Source organism: Mauremys mutica, chromosome 21, assembly GCF_020497125.1.
Source record: "Mauremys mutica isolate MM-2020 ecotype Southern chromosome 21, ASM2049712v1, whole genome shotgun sequence".
NCBI classification, from domain to species: Eukaryota; Metazoa; Chordata; order Testudines; family Geoemydidae; genus Mauremys; species Mauremys mutica.
The window spans coordinates 17,530,011-17,551,827 of record NC_059092.1 but is presented as its reverse complement, the minus strand read 5'-3'; positions in this window follow the sequence as shown (position 1 = coordinate 17,551,827).

The window sequence follows — 21,817 nt, the reverse complement described above, 5'->3', positions numbered from 1 at the left end:
AGCTTAAGAAGTGCTCCTGTCTTCAACACTCAGATGCCCAGCTCCCAGTGGGGTCCAAACCCAAATAAATCCGTTTTACCCTGTTCAAAGCTTATACAGGGTAAACTCATAAATTGTTCACCCTCTATTACACTGATAGAGAGAGATGCACAGCTGTCCCCCTCCCCCCCAGGTATTAATACAGACTCTGGGTTAAGTAATAAGTAAAAAGTGATTTTATTAAATACAGAAAGGAGGATTTAAGTGGTTCCAAGTAGTGACAGACGGAACAAAGTGAATTACCAAGCAAAATAAAATAGAACACACAAGTCTATGCCTAATACAGTAAGAAAACTGAATACAGATAAAACCTCACCCTCAGAGGAGTTCCAATAAGCTTCCTTTTACAGACTAGCCTCCTTCTAGTCTGGGTCCAGCAATCACTCACACCCCTGTGGTTACTGTCCTTTGTTCCAGTTTCTTTCAGGCATCCTTTGGGAGTGGAGAGGCTCTCTTGAGCCAGCTGAAGACAAAATGGAGGGGTCTCCCAGGGGTCTAAATAAACTTTCTCTTGTGGGTTGACACCCCTCCCTCCCCCTGTGTAGAAGCCCAGCTACAAGATGGAATTTTGGAGCCACATGGGCAAGTCACATGTCCATGCATGACTCAGAACTTACAGGTAGCAGCCATTGTTCACATGCTAACAATATGGTAATGTGGGAATATAATGTAACTGGAATGTGCTTCATGCAAAAGGTCTCTTGTAAGGTATCATTACAAAGCTTATAATCTACTGAGGGTGATCATCCGATTTGTATAAATGTACCACTCTTGTATCTGGGACTAGAAATATGAACTATAACTCTGAGGGCCTATTGTATTTATGCAAAGTGTGGGCCATTAATGGTGGTTTGGAATCTTAATGGCCCCCATCAACCAGGACAATTGACTGGGGCTCTGTTTGCGGGCAGCCTTCCTGTGAGTCAGGCTGGGAGGAATGAAGCCTTGGGGTCTTACAGTGACATGTGATCATGTCACATGAACTGGAATCCATCTTTAACCTGGTGCTTTTCCAGAGTGGGAGGGACCCAGAGAGAGACAAAGGATATATCTTTTGCATATATCCCTTATGCAAAAGATATATAAAGGGGTGAAAGAGAACAAAAGTGAGAGGCATCATGAAGACTCCCCTAGCTACCACCTGAGCTGGAACAAGAGCTGTATCGGGGAAAGAATTGTGCCCAGGCCTGGAAGGTGTCCAGTCTGAGGAAAAAACGTACTGAAGCATCTCTGAGGATGCGATTATCTGTATTCAGTTTGATTAGACATAGATCTGCGCATTTTATTTTAATTTGTTTGGTGACTTACTTTGTTCTGTCTGTTTCTATTGGAACCACTTAAATCCTACTTTCTGTATTTAATAAAATCACTTTTTACTTATTAATTAACTCAGAGTATGTATTAATACCTGGGGGGAGCAAACAGCCATGCATCTCTCTCTATCAGTCTTATAGAGGGCGAACAATTTATGAGTTTATCCTGTTTAAGCTTTATACAGGGTAAAACGGATTTATTTGGGTTTAGAGCCCATTGGGAGTTGGGCATCTGAGTGTTAAAGACAAGCACACTTCTGTGAGCTGTTTTCAGGTAAACCTGCAGCTTTGGGGCAAGTAATTCAGACCCTGGATCTTTGTTGGAGCAGATGGGAGTGTCTGGCTCAGCAAGAAAGGGTGCTGGGGTCCTGAGCTGGCAGGGAAAAGAGGAGCAGAGGTAGTCTTGGCACATCAGGTGGCAGCTCCCAAGGGGGTTTCTGTAACCCAACCTGTCACAACCCCTCCCACCCCCTGTGTAGAATCCCAGCTACAAGATGGAATTTTGGAGTCACATGGGCAAGTCACATGTCCATGCATGACTCAGAACTTACAGGTAGCAGCCATTGTTCACAAGATGTTGAACGTCCTCAAGAAGATTTCTATGTGGATTGGAGCCTTCCAAGATCCATTGTCCGTTAAGTGTTTCTCGATTGGGCACTTAACTTGCACATTCCTTTGTAAAGAAGCTGCCCAAATGCCTTACTAAGGCTACTTAAAATCAACCGAGTACACAGCCAATATTCATAACCTTGAATACAACAATGACACATGCATACAAATAGGATGAATAGATTCAGTAGATCATAACCTTTGCGGAGATATGTTACATGGCATATGTAGCACAAAACATATTCCAGTTATGTCAGATATACAGTCATAAGCATATTTCCATAAAGCAGTATGGGGTGGAATGTCACAGGTGCTAGCCCTACTGTGCTATAGACACTCCCTCTCGAGTCCAGACTGCCTGAGCCCTGCTCCCATCAACAGGAGCATCTCTTGATTCTGGTCACAGCATCTGAAATGGTGGCAGAGATGCTGTGTACGCTGCATCAGTGTCGGAGGGCCCAGCTACAACTGTGGATGGTCTTTGTAGATTAGACCAACTGTTGATACTAGTTAGTATTTGTACTGTGGTGCACCAGGGGCCCCAGTCATGGACCAGAATCCCATTGTGCTGGACGCGGTACAGACACTGAACAAGATGGCCCCAGCCCCGAAGAGCTGACAATCTAAGTATGAGGCTGTGTCGTCGCTGCCAGTGAGGTAATGCCCCCTAGCTAGTGTGCTAGACAATCCTAGCGGAGACAAGGCGTGGGTGAACTTTGACCACGACAAAGCTAGGAGAGGACAACACTGCGTCTGGCCTAGCTGCAATGTGCTTATAAGCTACAGAGCCTTGGCTCCAATAGGAGCTCATCACAAGAGAGCTAACGTGTGTTGGGTGACACCCCTTGTTTTGTCAGTGAGGAGAAGGCCTAAGAAATAACAGGAACACACAGGGGAGCACAAGGAAACTGAAATGATATTGGTTGGCCTGACAGGCCGTTGTCTTGATTTTTGTAGGTCCCTGTGTTACCAAATTATTTCTGCCTTGAATCTTACAGGCACGCCCTGTGATTTGGTAACACCATTACAATGGGGGTTGGTCAACAGACAAGGTCAAACCATGTCTCGGATCTGGGGGGGCCTTGGAGTGTTCTAACGGAGTCCCCCCGCCACGTGATATGGTTGTGCTGTGTAGACAGGACCGCAGAGAAGAACAAGCTGCATTTAAAAGGGAATCCTTTCTGCCTCTGGACGAACAGTGACCTCCCAGCCTTCTTTCCCCAGTCACAACAAGCAACTGCTTATTTCAGAAAAAGAGATAAGAAGTCCAATGGTTTGCGTCGAATGGATTTGTTTAAAAAGAAAAGCATGTTCCCCGCTGAAATGATCCCGGGGAAAACAGTTTCCTCTTGAAACATAATTTTAAAAAACCCCTACCACCATCCCAGCTGCGTCTGTGCGCCTCCTCCATCTCCTTCGTACACGTGATTCTTGTTGGGAAGGCAGGCAGCAAGGAAATGACTCCAGAATGCGAGCAGCTGCTCTGTATGCGAGTGGCAGACATCCCACGCTTCTGGGAATGGACTTTCTTACCCGCTGCCCTCTGGTTTTAGCAGGTAAAGTTCATTTCCAACCTCTGCTCTTGGGCTCAAAGGGAAATGCTACAGCTTGACATGCCCAGGCTACGGGTTGGAGTCACACAGCCCTGGAAGTCCTGTAGGTAGCGTCCCTGCCACTCTGTCCCTGTCCCGGCAGCCCCAACTTTTTGTCCCATTTTGAAGTGGGGTGTGACCCCTAGCGGAACGCAGAGGACTGTGCGGGGGGGGGGGAGGCCCATCCAGGAGGGAGGACTGGCAAGGGGGAGGGGGGCTCGGGTTGGTCCTGTGCAGTGTCCCATTTTCCCTTTGGTCTGGCTCTTCTGCCAGCCACACACAGCTCTCCCTTTGCCGCAGCCTGTGCTTCACAGGCAGGAGTGCAAGTAGGGGGTACCCTCCAGTACGCAGTACCAGCAAGAGATTTTTAGCAGGTACGGGGTACCGGAAAGACAGGGGCACTGCACTCTGCTCCTTAAAGGGGCAGAACGTGGCTAGGGAGGACATTCATTCTTTATATGGCTTTAGCAGCACAATACCTATGCTAACAAATTTAAACAAAGGCTTTGTTAAAGTTTGTCAGTATATGTGTTGTGCTGTTACATTGGTCGGGAGTCCTCAAGAGGGGAAGGGTGTGGGGGAGAAAAGGTGTTTAAACAGTGGTTTTGATTCTTTCTCTCCCCATCGGTCTGAATTATCCATGACATCCATATTGCATCACATCATTCGAGGAATGCCTCTGCTTGCACTGACCAGAGGGTGTTTGGATTCTAATGTCAGCCCAGTTCTGCAGCCTGTTGGGAATCAGGCGTTGTCCCCAGCGTACCTAGAATTTTTCTTTGCAGCCAAACTAGTCTAACATGCATTTTGTTAACTGGACCTGGAGCAGCAAAACAAAGAAAATAAATGCCTCATTTTCCAGCTTTGTGGGTGAGAGAGTGAAGATTATAATGCCGGACACTCACAGCCTTAAGCCAGCTGCCTCAGGAATCTGTAAATATGTTCCTCATCTTATCAACGGAGCTAAGACTTATCACACATTTGCCCACCTTTATTGGAATGAACCGCCTTCTGATCTGACAGCTCAGGCATTGTCAGTTTCATCCAGAACAATTTACAAACTTGGAACCTAATTCTGTAAACCCTTAATCATTTGATCCATCCCACTGAAGACAATGGGACTGTCTGCCTGACTATGGACCCCTTTTGTGAGCTGGTAAAAGTTTCAGGAGTCTGTTCCTATAAAGGACGTTGAATCCCTGTAGTGGGGCTGTTACCTCACTCCTGAGATAAGAGGAGTGAGAACAGCTGAGGGAAGCTGACTGAGTAGCTGACCACAGGTGTGGCCAGCTCAATCAGGGCCCAGCTGGCCCTTCTAAGAGGGCTGTGGGCCAGGAGCTGAGGAGTCTCACTTTAGCCCTGGAGTGGGAAGGGCCTGGCTGCCTGAGAGCAAGGTACCTGAAGGAGAGCAGTGTTGGGGAAGGGAATGGGGAGCTCCAGCCTGGTAACCCCCCCAGGCTACAGGCTTTGGTGAAGGCCTACAAAGCTACTGGGGCTACAGAGGTGCAGCATGGGAATAGGCAGAGGCAGCTGGTCCTAACCCCTTGCTAATGACGAGTAGCCATTACAGGCTGCAGTTTGCCCCAGTGAGCGAGGGCTAGATGATGACTGGCAGTAGCCACTGAGGCAAGGTGGGCTTAGAGGATTGGAGGTTCCCTGGGAGGGGAGACCCAGAGTGTGGGGGTACTGCTGGGGCAGAACCCCAGGGTAATGGGCACCAGGGTCTGAGAGGGACATGGGGCCAGTGGCAGGCGAGACACTGGTCAGCACAGGGCGCTCCATATGCTGGAAAAGAGCTAATTCCCAGGACGACCAGCAGGAGGCGCCGCACCGGTGAGTGTCGACCCTGTTACAACCTCCCATTGAAATGCAATGTTTGGGTACAATACCATAAAGCAGTTTAGGATACAGTTCTACTTAAAATTTGCCTTTTAATATTTCATACAGCTGTTGAAATGGCTCCTCACCCAACTCCCATATTCCATATAAACAGACTGAAATACTACATATGGGGGGGAGAAGTGAGTCGTTAAGCATGTTGATGTTTGTGTATATACAAAGAGGGAGAGCCTCAGAGGGGATGAGGAGAGTGTGGGGGCCCTGGGCTGGGGACAGAGCCCCATGGAGGGTCATATGGGGAGGTCATGTGCACCCCCCTTGAGTCCCTCCCATGAGTGCAGTACTGGCAAGAAACTATTTCTACTTGCACCACTGTTCACAGGGTCTCCTGGAGTTTAGCTGTCGGATTCTGGCTTCCTTCTCTCACCAGCATCTCCCCTGTTCTGAGGGAGAACGCTGTCTATTTGCCATCCTCCTTCTGATCGGCTGCCCCCGGCTACCTAAGGGGCTTGAGGACGGGCCTGTAAAGGAGCAGTGTTCTGGGTTTTTTCCCCAGCTCCTAATTCCCTGGGTTCACTTCCTCTCTTTGGCTAGCAGGGCGGCTCCTGGGCCTTTGTTCATCTCAGCTCCCTGGAACAGGGTCTTCTGGCCCCCTCTACTCTTGAAGGGCCAGTATACTCCATTGTGACTGGCATGGTCCTTCCAAGCACTGTGTTAACAGCGCTTGGCGCAGCCTCGGGGCTGGAAGATAAGCAGGGTGACAAGCGGCTAAAGCAAAGAAGGCTGCGTTGTGTCGGAGTGAAAGGGGCTTTGTACAAATCCAGCTTCAGTCTAAGCCTCCCACTGTTCAGATGGCACCTGACAGACCCTGAGAGGAGGGAATCTCAGCACTGTCCTGTACTTCCTGAAAGGCAGCGACAGGGTTACTGGTCGGGACACATTCCACCTCCTGGCCTATATATGGGGCAGCTGGAGCAGGATGAGCAGTGTCAGACCTGGGGCTGGGGACCAGCGAGTGCTGGAAGCAAAGGTCACTGGAAGAATGGAGCACACTCTTCTTTGGGAATGAAGGGATCCCCAGTATTGACGCTGCACAAAATAGAGACAACGTGTAGCCTCCACTGATGTGGTAGTGTTGGGCCTCTAGCGAAGAAGCAGCTGATACAAGGCGACCAGGAGAGTGAGAGCAGCGAGTCAGAAGCGAGAAGGAAGGTCTAACGTGTTTTTCAGCACAGCATATTAGGCTTGAGTTATGAAAAACGGAGGCCATTTTCCCTGAGCTATAGTTGTCTCCATATAGTCTCCTGCCTTCAGCCTACCCCGAACCAGCCCCTGCTTTCCTAGTAATGACCCTTGCAACCTGGGAGGGAAGCCTCTGCAGCCATAAGCTGGGGGCTATTTTGCCTCAGTTGTCAGCATGTGTATGCATGCGCTTGCTCTCAAGGTCCCGGTTTGATACTGCAGTTGAATATATACATCAGGAGGGCTGTATGTATTCAGCCACAGTTTCACATGCTGTCCATTATAGTCGTATTTGGTAGCACTTTACAGCTGATGTTTTCGGAAGCATCTGTCATCTCTAGGAACAGGGAGTCACCAGACAGGATCAAACCCGAGGTCTGTCTAGTCCAGTATCCTGGCTCTGACAGCGGCCAGTGCCAGATAAATCTGAGGAAGGTGCAGAACCCCTGCAGTAGCCATGTCACTGCTCTCATCCAAATCTAATAGAGGTTGGCTTAAACCCTGAAGTTGAATATGCTGCCCAAGGTTCATTGTGATAACGCTGATCACCATATTTGGGGTCGGGAAGGAATTTTCCTCCAGGGCAGATTGGCAGAGGCCCTGGAGGTTTTTCATCTTCCTCTGCAGCATGGGGCATGGGTCACTTGCTGGAGGAGTCTCTGCATCTTCAGGTCTTTATACCACAATTTGAGGACTTCAGTAACTCAGACATAGGTTAGGGGTTTGTTACAGGAGTGGGTGGGTGAGATTTTGTGGCCTGCATTGTGCAGGAGGTCAGACTAGATGACCATAATGGTCCCTTCTGACCTTAAGTCTATGAGTCTATGATATGCTTTGGTCCCCCTATAAATGGCCAATCCCTTTTTGAAGTTTCAAAAGCTTGACTTTGTTATAGTTCATACAGAGAACAAGTACCTAGCAAACCTCGCTCTAAATTATGGCCATTTTCTGAAGGACTGGCTTCCTCCTTCCATGCTCCAACTGAACAAACACAACCCTGCTCAGGAGTCATTTGGCAGCACGCAGGACTACGGGTTTTTAATGGACACACATCCCTTTAAACCAAGTCTCCGCCGTCTGTTCCACCCTCTAATTACAAAGATAAAAGAAGCAGCATTCACAGCTGTAACTGGGATCCTGGATTTAGCTTTCTGTTTTTACTCATTTTCATTGTTTATCTGGCCACTTGCATTCCTTGTAACTTCCTAGAAAAAAGGCGTAGGTTTGGGGGGAGAGGGGCGGGGTTAGGAGGTTTATTTTAACTATGATGACATAAACAAGAGGAGAAATTGATTCTTAAATTAGCAATGAAATAAAACTGAAAGTTAAACAGCCACTTTTCTTGTGGGCTTCCTCTGTTCCCACACTGGCACCAAACCGAAAAAGAAAGAAGCCATTTAACAACCCTGTTCTGATGCACAGCCAGGAAGTGTGGAGAGAATTGACAGGGATTTATACAGCTTTTATGGAAGATGGGGAATTCTACTGACAAACCCTCTCTTTATTTATTTGATTTTTATTTACTTATTTATTCACTGTTTGAATTTTTTGCAGTGATTCTCTAAAATGTACAAGCATTGTTAAGTTAGCGTTTGGCGTTGGTTTCAGCCAAAACCCAGAATCCTGCTGGCCAAGTGGCTAGGGTGCTAGCCGGGGGTTTAAAAGACCTGCATTCATGGCTTTGTTCCATCACTGGCTACGTTGTGCCCTTGAGCAAGTCACTTCGCCTCTCTGGATCGGTCTGCACTGCAATAAAACACCCGCAGCTGGCCCGTGTCTGCTGACTTGGGCTTGCAGGGGGAGGGCAGGGGATTTATAACATTGCAATGTAGATGTTCTGGCTTGGGCTGGAGCCCAGGCCCTGGGACCCCGTGAGAGGGGAGGGGCCCAGAGCCAGGACTTGAGCCGGAACATCCATATTCCAATGTTACAGCCCTGCAGCCCAAGCCCCGTGAGCCCACGTCACTGACACCGGTCAGCTGCAGGTGTTTTATTGCAGTCTAGACATCCCTAAGTATCTCAGTTCCTCACCCGGACAGTGGCGTGAAGAGCCAGAGCTGTTAGGACACATCTATTAAAGGGCCCCATGTAACTACCTCAGCTAGACAGTGGTCTCTCTTCAGGACAAAACACCACCGTCACCTTTGCCTCATGGGTAAGACTGTTCACCCAGGCATGGAGCCCAGGCCTTCAGTAGAAGGTGTAGAGGGGGCAGGGCCTCCCTCGAAGACGGATGGGGAGGGACAGCCAGGCACTCCTACAAAGGTATCTGAAATCCCGTTCTGTGGGTTGTCAGTGATAATAGCATATTTTATCCTGAAAGGTTTGGACACCTTTTGTTAGCTATACTGAAGTATCACCCGCTCCTGGAATGCAGCCACTGCTGGGCAGGGATGAGGCAGTTGTTCGATAGCAGCTAGGGGTTGCCAACTTTCTACTCGCACAAAACGAAACACCCTTGCCCCGCCCCTTCTCTGAGGCCCCGCCCCCTCATTCCATCCCCCCTCTCTCTGTTGCTCGCTCTCCCCACCCTCACTCACTCATTTTCACTAGGCTGGCTCAGGGGGTTAGGGTGTGGGAGGAAGTGAGGGCTCCAGCTGTGGGTGCAGGCTCCGGGGTGAGGCCAGAAATGAGGAGTTCAGGGTGCGGTAGGGGGCTCCGGGCTGAGGCAGTGGGTAGGGATGCAGGAGAGGGTGAGGGCTTCAGCTGGGGGTACAGGCTCTTGGGTGGGGGCAGAAATTAGGGATTTGGGGTGCAGGAGGGGGCTCCAGGTTTGGTGGGGACTCAGGGCTGGGGCAGGGGGTTGGGGCACAGGCTTACCTTGGGTGGCTCCCAATCAGCAGTGCAGCAGGGCAAAGGCAGGCTCCCTACCTGTCCTGACCCTGTGCTGTGTCCCAGAAGCAGCCAGCTGGTCCGGCTCCTAGGCGGGGGGCCAGGAGGTTCTGTGCACTGCTCTCACCTGCAGGCACCCCCCCCCCCAGCTCCTATTGACCATGGTTCCCGGCCAATGGGAGTGCAAAACTGGTGCTCAGGGTAGAGGCAGTGCGTGGAGCCCCATGGTCCCCCAACTAGGAGCCAGACCAGCTGGTCACTTCCAGGGCACTGAGAGTGCCAGGACAGGTAGGGACTAGCCTGCCTGAGACCTGCAGCACTGCCGACCAGGCTTTAAACCGCCTGGTCAGCAGTGCTGACCGGCGCTACCAGGGTCCCTTTTCGAGCAGGAGTTCTGGTCGAAAACCAGACAGCTGGTCACCCTAAGAGCAACTCAGGTCAGAAACTGCATGAGCAGCAGCAAGCAGTACGTTGATTCTTTGGCAAGGTCCCTGGATTCGGAGGCGAGTGCATTTTAGACCTGGAGGTTTTAGCTGCACTGAATACGCTGTCCCCACTTCTACATACCATGGATTTTTGAATTCACAGTTCATGGAGGCTTGGTCTGGCTCACTCAGCTAGGGGTAACCTGCAAGGGAGGGGTCCCTTATGAGGTCACTGTGTGGTACCATCACAAGCCAGCACAGAGGAAAAAAGGGAACTTACTGAAGGGAAATGCTGGAGCAAGTCCATTTTTGCAGCACAGCCCCCAAAATCCAACATGTTTTTCTGCCCAAAAAAACCCTTTTGCAATCTGCCATGTTTCAGCACTGCAAAAAAAAGGGGGGGGGGGGGAATCCGAGACATGGATCCTACTGATTCCCCTATCCCTGCAAGCTCCTAAACGGGGCAGGCTCATTGGGTACAATCACTGTTCCCCCCCCACCCCCCAAGGTTATCGTGCTGGGCTGAAAGAAGGACTAAGGGTTACAGGACAGCCCCCCTGCCCTAGGGACCTAATTGCAAAGAGAGAACGCTAACTGCTGCTTTGCAGAGAAAATTTCCCCTACCACCCTCCCCAAGTGTCAGAGTCACCAGCCCTCGCAGACTGAAGTCCCATGATTTGGGGGAAGAGGCACTTTTAAAAGCTGCTCACAATCAAGCAAGCGGCTGCAAGCAAGCTCAGGCACGTTGGCTAAGCTGTCTGCAGTTCCCCACTAGGAGCTGCCATTCGCTCATGGACATAAAAGGAAAACCAGTAACTGGGAAAATGAACCAAGGCAAAAAGTGAAAATACAATGAGATGACACTGGCAGGTCTGAACCCCACCCTGGCTGAGAGGGGGTTAACTGGAGCCCGAGAGCTCTAACAGGCCCATGTTGTTGCACTTGGAGGAGTTTGGCAGGGAAGACCTAGGAGAGAGGTAACCTGGAGTTCTGGCTCTGTGGGATGGGCCTCACAGGAGCCAGGCAGAGGGAGAACCCTAGTGTGAGCCAGGTAGCAGTGACTCCTGGGATTTTCAGCCCTGTGTTGTTCAGACTCGCTATGAATGGGGTTAATTGACCCAGTGGTGAAAATACCAGCAGCTACCCAGAGCCCTGTCCATGCCAGCCATCCCAGCCCTGCTGCTGCGAGCACGCTGAGCGCTGCACAGGACCCCGTGCCTTTGGGCAAAAGGTCAGCGTGTTACAAAACACAAGTGAAAGGATAATTCCCGGGCAGGGTGATTCACAAAAGTTAGTTCAAGGCTTGCATCACTCAAGGAATGGTGCTTACTGAGAAGTGGGCGGTGACTTGCCAAGAAAAACATCAAGGGCCGTGGACTTTTCAGCTTTGCAGGGAGCGCCTGAGACGCGTTTGATTTGTAATTGTTAAAAAAAAAAAAAAATCAGAGCTGTTGAACCTTGTCTGCGTGGATTTTGCAGGAAGACACATGAGCGGGGAGAGGGCAGCAGCCTCAGAAATGTGGCTTTGGAGATCCCCCTTCATACGCTTTGTTGCAAAGAAGTTAAAAAAGGAAAAAGGCCCAGCCCCAGTTTCTATTTCATGTGCACGTTCTCTTTAATCTTGACCTACCCTCTGTTACTTGTCAGCTCTGTGTTCTTGGGGAACCAGGGCGCAGTACCCCGCCTGTCTGACTCACGAAGGACACCCCCACCCCCGGCCTCTGCTTGAACCAAAGCCAGTCAGAAAAAAGACTTACAAAGCAACGAAAAGGCAGTGGGAGACACACCTAAACCCTTCCGGACAAGGGTGACAGGATTAAGGAAACTCACGTAGCCTCATTTGCATCAAAGATGGGACAAGGAGGCGTCGCCATTAGCATACAGAATGGAGGACAGAGATTCCCAAGGCAAGAACCGCAGGGAACTCTGGGACCAGAAAGGCAGGGAAGCACTGCATGATGGGGGATCTCTGCTCCAGCTGTTAATGAGCCCACGCCTGCACACACCCAGCTCAGTAGTTGTGATGAAGTGGGAATGTTCTTAATGTTTTCTCTGAATACTGTGTGGGTGCCTCAGTTTCCCCTATGCAGTTCTTAAGTATCTAGGTGGTGGGAGAAGGGGTGTGATTGTTGCAGAGCCCTAGGCAGGTGTGATGCCATCTGCATAGAGAATGGCTGACACCCTGTCTCCTGGCAACTGATGGCCTGGGCCCCTCCCCTGCAAGGTGCCAACTGAAGGTGTTGGGAAAACAAAGAGAAAAGAAATAAAGGCCAGAGGAGGAGCTGGAAAGAGTTTCAGTTTTGGAGCTGGCTGGGGAAGACAGGGGGAGGCCCAGAACCTGGCTCCGGGCTTCCCACACCCACCCACCCACACACACACACACCCCAAGGTGGACCTGACTGAGGGTCCTGTTTTCTGCACCTACAAGCTCTGTATTAGACTCTGTTTCTATCATCTAATAAACCTTCTGTTTTACTGGCTGGCTGAGAATCATGATGAATCGCAGGAAGTGGGGGGTGCAGGGCCCTGACTCCCCCGCACTCCGTGACAGTAGTTATCAGACCAATTCTAGTAATAAATCCAAAATACTGAAGCTGCCTAATTGCATTGTGAGCTCCCGGGAAGGAACACAACCCACAGCCAGGAATAATCTGTTCCTATTGGCTAGCCTGAACAAACCAACTTTGGTATCCTCCCTTGAGCCATCAGTTTACCCATAAACAGATCTAGTGTTCTCCCTTGAACCATTGCTCTTTCCCTACAAAAACCCCAGCCCACGCTCCAGTCAGTGTTCTGATGCCTGAATCCAAAATCTGCATCACTTCCATTGGGACTTCATCTTCTCCTGACCGATCGTGCTGGGGGCTCTGCCTGTCTCCTGCACTCCAGACCCTCAGTTACCACCACCAGATCCCACCTGGGACTCCAATCAATTCAAGCTTCACGGAGTGGAGAGAACCCAGCTCTCTCTCTCTCTAGGTGTAGCCTTCTGACCCTGACTTGTGTGATCAATTATTGTTTTCTAAACCTGACTTTTATGATAAAATTAAATCTAATTTAAATTTGATAAGTTTGGCTCCCCTATGATTATTACCTGGCAATAAATAACTTTCGTGGTTAATCTGGTTGCTTCTCTCTCTCTCCCCCACTTGTGGGTGTTTTTTGGCTTCCTCATTTGCTCTGCAGCGATGCTCCTCGTACCTCAGCTAAAGATCCCTGCAGTGCCCAAAAGTCCTGTGGGGTTTGCTCATCAAGTGGGTGACTGCCAGAACAAGTGTAATATGAAAGTGGGGATAGGGACTTGCTGAACCTGGGGCATATGAGGGTGGCAGCTTGGAAGTGCTGCTCAACCCAGCCTGCTGAGTCCAGGGACATACAAGGGATTCAGCTTGGGAGTGCTGATTAACCCGGTCCTCTCAGACACTCTCTGTTAATGTGTGTGTTCGTCTGATTCTGGGGCTGGACGAACCCAGCCCTGGGGAACCTAGGTCCTGCAGGGTAGCTCCATTGGGAGGGAACTTGCAGAATAGAGCTCTGTATGAGAACACAAGTGACACAAGCAGTACATTGATAAAATTACAGAACACACACACCCAGCAGAGTAACCCTAATAAATGAGCATACCCCCAAAGTAACGGGCAAATCTGGTAACACCTCCTGGAACCTTGTTATGGAAATCACCTCCCCCACCCCACCCCCCCAAAAAAACTCCCTGAGTGGGCCCATTGAGGTCTGTGGACTTCCACTATTAAGTCTCAGCCACCTGAGTCAGGGTGGTGATACCTGGCTGTATGTAAGTGCATGGGGCAGCTCTCAGCTGGTATGAACTGTTGTCACTCCAATAGACTGCTGACTATTTACACCAACTAGGCATCTGCCCCGGATTATGGCTAGAATTGTATTCCACGTGTGTCTGGTGTTTCTTTTTTTATTAACCCGGCCTTAAGAGTTTATCCCTCTTCATTTCTCTATAAATCTATAGTGCGGCCCTCACCACAGTCCCCTGGGAAGTTACCGTCCCTAGCCAGGGCATTTTTTCTACCTCTCACTAATAATGGGTTTAATTAGATACTGGTATGCAGGCTACTATGTTCTCCTTACTGACACTGGTCTTTCAAGAAACAAACGCTAAATTACATTTATTTGGCTGCCAGCTGAACTTTGATTGGATTCATTGCTTGCAAAGGGTGCAGCTGGAGAACTCAAAATCAAACGGTCTTTCTCTTGTATTTGTGCTCTGAAATGGTATGTATCGAGTCCGGCTGTGGTAACCTGTAACTAGACTGCTATAGATTAAGGTGTAGGGTGCAGTAAATTGTGCTGCCATAGCAAAGAACATATTTTTAGTCTAATGATTATTATTTATATATTGTACTAGTGCCTATGAGCTTCAACTGTGGCCCCGTTGTGCGACAAACCCAGAACGAAGACAATCCTTGCCCCAAAGCATTTATGCTCACTGGTATGTTCCAAACCTGGTCAAAGCTAAAGCATTACCATAAATCTCCTCCTTCCAATTCCTGTCTCGGGGCGGACTGCTTGGTCTCAGTGACTTTCCTTTCACACACAGTGGCGAGAGCTCTCACAAACATTGTGGCTTTGGAGATGCTTGATTTTCATGTCTCGTTAGCAATGTAAGGAGGTACTGCAAGCACATCAGACCTGTCCTCTGTTCTCTGGCTTCCTATAGCAAGTCCAGCTTGTGGTCCCTGTCTCCCAGCCCAAAGTGACCTGGGCCCAGCATATTTAAAAGGACCTAAAGCACTAGGATGAGGACCCATGGTCAACAGTGCCATTCTTCAGGTACAATGGAACTATTACCATCAGGGTAAAGCTTGTCTGTGCAGGAGAGGTGCTTTCTTGGGGGCTGGTCCGAGACTGTCGAACAAACTCTCCCAGTAACTAAGGACCAACCCAAACCACCTCCTCTTCCATTCCAAGTGCAAGGCACACTCCTCCAGCCTGCCTTCTCCAATATCACACAGAGCAGTGCGGCCATTAAAAAAACAACCCCAACCTACCACACCAAAACACTCCACTGCACACATCATTCACCCCCTTGGGGAGACAATGAGCACGTGAGAGAACAAACCACACAGCACAGATGTTAGTAGCATAGGGTGCATCTACACAGCAAAAAAACGACCTGTGCCAGCGAGTCTCAGAGCCTAGGTCAACTGACTCAGGCTCCCGGGACTGGCACCTTGAGGCGGGAGTAACTATGACTCTCTTCGGCTGTGTCAAGAGTCTAGTTACTGGGCAGCAGTACTGAGACCTCAACCTCCCCGTGGTCCCGCTGGACGACTCTTTGGGTGATGAGTTGACCAACTGAGGCTCAGCTGCTATCGATATCCCTACCCTATTGTCCTGGTACACCGGCCAGGCAATAGTATTAAACGGTGGAAAACCACAAGATGATGGCGGCACTAGATAGTGCCGGAAATAGCCCAAGTCGAGGGGCTAACTCGACTGACCGAAGCAAGAAGACTGTACCTTGGGGCAGGTGCATCTTCCGACCCAATGAGCCCTGGGCCCGATATCGAGCCACTGTTTCTACAGTGGCCACACAAACTGAGAGCCCTGTCAACATTGTCAACACTGAAAGTGAGGCAGACAATGTCCAGCATGCCTCACAGACAAAGGAGGTACACTCCAAACCCCGGATCTTACGAAACCAATCTAAATGGCGAACAGTCACTCGAAAGAAGCAGTGGATCGGCCCAATCCGTACAACAGAAATCATAAGCAATGCTTTTAAAGAGATTGTCAAACCAACCTGCCTGCCAAATCCAGACCTCTCCTTAATCACATCTGAAGAAGAGGATTTGGACACTGAAAAACCCAGTACAGAAACAAGCGAGAGCCACATAATTACCACTATTGAGGAGACAGTGGAAACAATTAATAGAACACAAGACAAGACCCTAATCCAACTACCTAATGACAACCCAGCGTGTCCCTTTTGTGGCGATCACGTTGGCAAGCCAATTGCTCTAAGTGTCCACCTCAAGCGAAATCACGGTGGAAAAGTGGTTGAATTCCAATGTTCCATGTGCAACAAAACTGATTCCAAAGCACACAGCATCTTGTGCCATATTCCAAAATGCAAAGGGAAAATAAATGAAGAGCGATCGGGTGACTGGGCTTGCAAAACATGTAACAAACAATTTAACACCAAAAGTGGGCTCTCCCAACATAAGAGAATAGCCCATCCAGCGATACGGAACCAAGAACGTATCGAAGCCAGTCAGCCCAAAACAACCTCCCAACGTGGCAAACACAACAGCTGCTGGACTGTTGAAGAAGAACAGCTCCTCGCTGCCTTCAATAACATGTTCTGGGGCAAAAGGAACATAAATATCCTGATCTCGGATCACATCCAAACAAAAACGGCTAAACAAATACGTGAAAAGCGTAGACTGCTGGGCCTCAATAAAAAAGCTGCAGTGACAACAACGGACCCATTACCTGTATCAAGCACATGCCATTTGGAAGTAAAAACTGGTAGCCCTATTACCACCACTGGACTAAAAGACGCATACATGTGCAAAATAAAGCAAAATATAGTCAACCAGGGCCAGATAAAATTTGACTCTGAAATCATAAGCGCATGGATGGCTGGAGACTCCAATATAAGATCGCTTGTCGAGTCCACCTCTCTTGATATCCTCTCCACCTTCCTGATGGAAACACCTAAGCCAAGAAAAAGAGGGAACAATAAAACCGCGAGCAAAAAGAGTGGAAAGAAAAAGAAATGGATGGAAAATAGAGCGGCCAAAAAAGGTTTCTACAAAAGATACCAGCATCTCTTTGAGACAGACAGATGCAAACTTGCCTCCATCATTCTTGACGGCACTGAACGCCTGCAATGCCAAATCCCTCTTACAGAAGTACTCGAAACATACAAGAGTAAATGGGAGACCCTGACTCCCTTTGAAGGACTGGGACAATTCAAATCCCACGCAGCGGCCGATAACACCGCCTTTGAAATCCTTCTCTTGGCTAAGGAAATAATGAAAAACATAAAGGAGATGAATAAGAACTCTGCACCAGGCCCTGACAAGATCAGCCTAAGGGACCTACTCCTAGCGGACCCGGAATGCAATGCTCTTGAGAAACTGTTCAATACATGGCTAATCACTGGCATAATACCTGACACCATAAAAGAATGCCGCTCCTTACTAATCCCCAAAACTGCAGACCCCGAGGCCTTGAAAGATCTGGGGAACTGGAGGCCTTTAACTATCGGATCCATCATACTAAGGCTTTTCTCGAGAATAATATCCAATCGACTTGCCAAAGCATGCCCTATAAATGCTCGACAAAGAGGGTTCATTGCTACATCAGGGTGCTCAGAGAACCTCAAGATCCTTCATACAATATTGAAGCAAGCGAAAAAGAACAAAAAATCGCTGGGGGTTGTATTCGTGGACATTGCTAAGGCATTTGACTCGGTATCTCACGACCACATTATATGGGTACTACAGGAAAGGGGATTGGATCAACACATTGTGAACATAATTGAAGACTCTTATAAAAAGATCCACACCCGAATAGAAGTTGGTACAGAGCGCACTCCACCTATTGAAATTAAAGTTGGTGTCAAACAAGGAGACCCCGTGTCTCCACTGCTATTTAACCTGGCAATTGATCCTCTAATCACTGCATTAGAGAAGGCTAATATGGGATTCTCCTATGGGACAAATAAGGTAACATCACTTGCCTTTGCTGATGATCTGGTCATGCTGAGTGACACCTGGGAAGGTATGAATAAAAATATTCAAATATTGGAAGCCTTCTGCAAGCTATCCGGCCTGAAAGTACAAGCTAAAAAGTGCTACAGGTTTTTCTTAAGTCCTACTCACGACTCATATACAATCAACAAATGTGATGCCTGGAAAATAGATAAAGACAGTTTGAATATGATCCTACCTGGCGAGTCGGAAAAATATCTTGGACTTAAAGTTGACCCATGGATTGGGTTCTCCAAACCCTTACTTGCAGAAAGGCTCGCTATCTGGCTTAAAAGACTTACTAAGGCGCCACTAAAACCTTCACAAAAGTTAACAATGCTGAACATCTATACATTACCACGAATCATCTACCTGGCTGACCACAGAGATACCAAAAAGACCTTGCTATCTTCATTGGATGATAACATCAGAACCGTCGTAAAAGGGTGGCTCCATCTACCACCCGACACTTGTAATAGCTTCATCTATACCAGAACTAGGAATGGTGGGCTGGGAGTGACGAGACTCGCTAGCCTCATCCCTTCAATTCAAGCACGGCGATTGCATAGAATTGCAAACTCTGAAGATGAGACAATTCGGTCTATCGTACTGTCAAATAACATTGATGAAGAATTTCAAAACCTATGGATAACTGCCGGTGGAAAGGAAGATGAAATCCCTAAAATAACAGATCCAGTGTCTATTGATTATAGACTACCCCGACGGATCCTGGAACTTCTCAATGAATGGGAAAAACCAGCTCCCAAGAAAATATACCCAATCCCATGCAATTGGAGAGAAGCGGATCTGGCCCATTGGAAAAATCTGCCGTGCCAGGGCAGTGGAATTGAACATTTTGACAATGATATAATAAGTAACGACTGGCTACAATTCCATCGTGAATTTTCAGAACGACAATTCCTTATGGGCCTCAAGCTCAGAGCAAACGTGTACCCCACCAGAGAATACCAAGGGCGTGGCAGGAAGAACAAGAAGGTGAATTGCAGACACTGCACTGCCTCCTATGAATCTCTATCCCACATCTTAGGGCAATGTCCTGCGGTGCAGGAAGCCCGCATACGAAGACACAACAAGCTATGCAACATGCTAAAACGAAAAGCCAAAGATTTGAAATGGGTTGTTTACGAAGAACCTCACCTGCTCACCACGGAGAAGGAATTGAGGAAACCTGACCTCATTTTCGTTAAGGAAGAGATTGCCCTGGTGGTGGACGTCACTGTCCGGTTCGAATACATGGAGAAAGTTTTTGAAGATGCAGCAGCAGAAAAGGTGAGACACTACAAAGATCTGACAAGCCAGATAAAAGAACTAACTGGAGCCAAAGAAATAGAATACTTTGGGTTCCCCCTAGGCGCAAGGGGGAAGTGGCCGAAGAAAAATGAAAAAGTCCTGACAGCCCTTGGCATGCCGGACTACCAGCAAAAAAGAACTGCTAAATGTTTTAGTAAAAGAACTTTGTTATATTCCATTGATGTTATAAACACCTTTGAAAGCATTGGAAAAAACAATAAAAACACTGTTCCATGAGGTCCTGTCCCTCATGTGCTGAATTTCCTTTCTAAACCTATCTCTTATCCAAACTATATACCCGCCCCCCTTTTTCATGGGAAACTCGTAATGATTATAATAATTCATGACCGCTCACTGGACACGGCAACCCTGGTTGGACGGGCCACCAGGGGTGTACATACACTCCGAATAACTCGAAAAAGAAACCCGCGAGGGTTTTTAAAATAGCCGTTTGAGCTGGAGCCTGGCCTCTGAAATCCAGTGAGGGGGGGAGGGTATTGGAACCAAGGCTCCAGCCTGAGCATGAACGTCTACACCGCAGCGTGAGCCCTGGGAGCCCGTTAGTTGACCTGGGCTCTGAGACTCGCTGAGGGTTTTTTGTGTGGTGTAGACATAACCTTAATGTACAATGGGAAGATACTTGGAAACTGTGGCGATGCGGGTGGGATAAGAACCTATAGAACAGAATAGAATGTCAGATTCCAAAACGGAAACTAGTGGTGCTGCTTGAAATGGTTTCCATCATATGTGGGTTTAGAGTTTGCTTCAATGGCTCTCGGCACCCCCACTATAAAAATTGTTCCAGCACCACGGATTGTAGGCTTAGAGTTTTCTCTCTGAGCTTTTCAGGGGCAAAGGTGCTGTTTAATTGTGTAAAAAGGGGGTTTTGTTTTGAAAGTGCATTTTTGTTTTGATCCACCCTCAATTATTTTCCTAGCCACCAGGGGTCAGCGAAAGCATAAGTTATTCTCTTCTGATGTACATAATCATAAACTGCATGGGAAGCACTGGTTGTGTACACAGATGAATGGTTTTTCTAGCAGCCTCTCTCTATTATTTTATGTACTGTGTATTAAATTATGGAGAAGACAGACAGCTGCCAGTTTGATTTCTGCATATTCTCAAAGCTATCACACCTCTATCTGAATCTTTTTACCTTCTGTTGTTCCAAATAAAAATTAAAATGACTGTAACAGACAATTCCCCCCCTCTAATACTGCCTTTTCCCCCCATGTTTTCTTTATGCATTTCACCTCTCTATTTAGAATCAAGTTGCACTATTGCCCCTGCACATTCAGAGTCCCTTGTTTGTTTGTGTGGGTCTTTCACACAGCAACAAGGGAGCGAGGGGAAAAAATTAATTGGGAAATTATTGTAAAACTAAAAACAACCTGGCAAGACTCAGAGGCAGGTAGAGCACTGGATAATCCTTTGAATTTTTTACTCTTTGAAAAAAAAATAGACTTCAAGTTGACAGGGTCCCTTTAAGTGGTCTTTTCTGGATCACGCTATATATTAAATGTACATTTATAAATAGTGAATAAAGACTTAATACATTATTATGAATAGATGTTTTAATACTTGGTTAATCAGCAAGCCCAACAGGCCAGTAGGTTGCTTACAACAATGACTTATAACCATACATAAGTGAGACAAGGTGGGGGAGGTCATCTCTGTTACTGGACCAGCATCTGTTGGTGAAAGAGACGAGCTTTCGAGCTTCACAGGGCTCTTCTTCAGGTCTGGGAAAGGTAACCTGAGTGTTACAGCTCAATACAAGGTGGGAGAGAGTGCTAACCACAACGGGGTATTTACGTGTTGCAGGAGAGCACTTAAAATGAAGTGCGTAATTAGCACCTGTGCACTCATACGGCATAGGAGGTTTAGTACAAATTGTTGTAATGAGCCATAAAGCCAACGTCTCTGGTTGAGTCCATGTTGTTTTAGACTAGAGTCTAGCAGAGTTATGAATTTAAGCTCGCAGGCTTGTCTTCTGAAGGTGTTGTGCTGGTACTGTTCCTTTGAGGATGATACTGAGGGATTGTGAAAAGTGCTCACGCACAAGCGATAGGGTGCATTGTATTTAACCATGTTTCCGTGTGAGTTCATTTGAGAGTTTAGGGATTGTCTGGTTTCACCCACATGCATGTTGAGGCATTTGAGGCCCTGGGTGAGGTACATCACATGTCGTGATAGGCATGTGTAAGACTGTAAGCATGCGGACTCACCCCTGCGGCGCCTCCTGCTGGTCTCTGTCGGGAATTAGCTCGTCCAGCTTCCGGAGCGCCCTCTATAGGCCGGTGATCTGCCTTACCGCTGGCCCCCAGGTCCCTCCCAGGACCCCAGTGCCCCTTTCTCTGGGGTGCTGCCCCTCTGGCAGTAACCCCTCAGTCTCAGGGTCTCCCCATCCAGGGGAACCCCCACCTCCTATCCCCACCTTGCCTCAGTGTAAGGCTACTGCCAGTCACCAACTTAGCCCCCATTCCCTGGGGCAGACTGCAGTGTATACCACTCATCACTGGCAAGGGGGGGTTGGGCCTGCTGCCTCTGTCTAGCCTTGGGCTGTCCCTACAACTCCAGTACCTGTTTGGCCTTATACTAGGCCGCAGCCTGAAGAGTTTCCAGGCCACAGCTCCCTTAGCCTTCCCTCAGCCCTGCTCCACTCCAGGTATCTTCTCTCTAGCTCCCTGCAGCCAGGCCCATCTCCCTCCACAGCCAGAGGAGACTGTCTGCCTTTATTCCTGGAGCTAGCTAGGCCCTGATTGGGGCATGGCCCCCAGCTGAGGCTGTTTCCCCCACAAGCAGCGTTGCTGCTTTTCTCCTCCCACAGCCCTCCTCCAGGGCTGTTTTAAACCCCTCAGGGCAGGAGTGGGTAACCACCC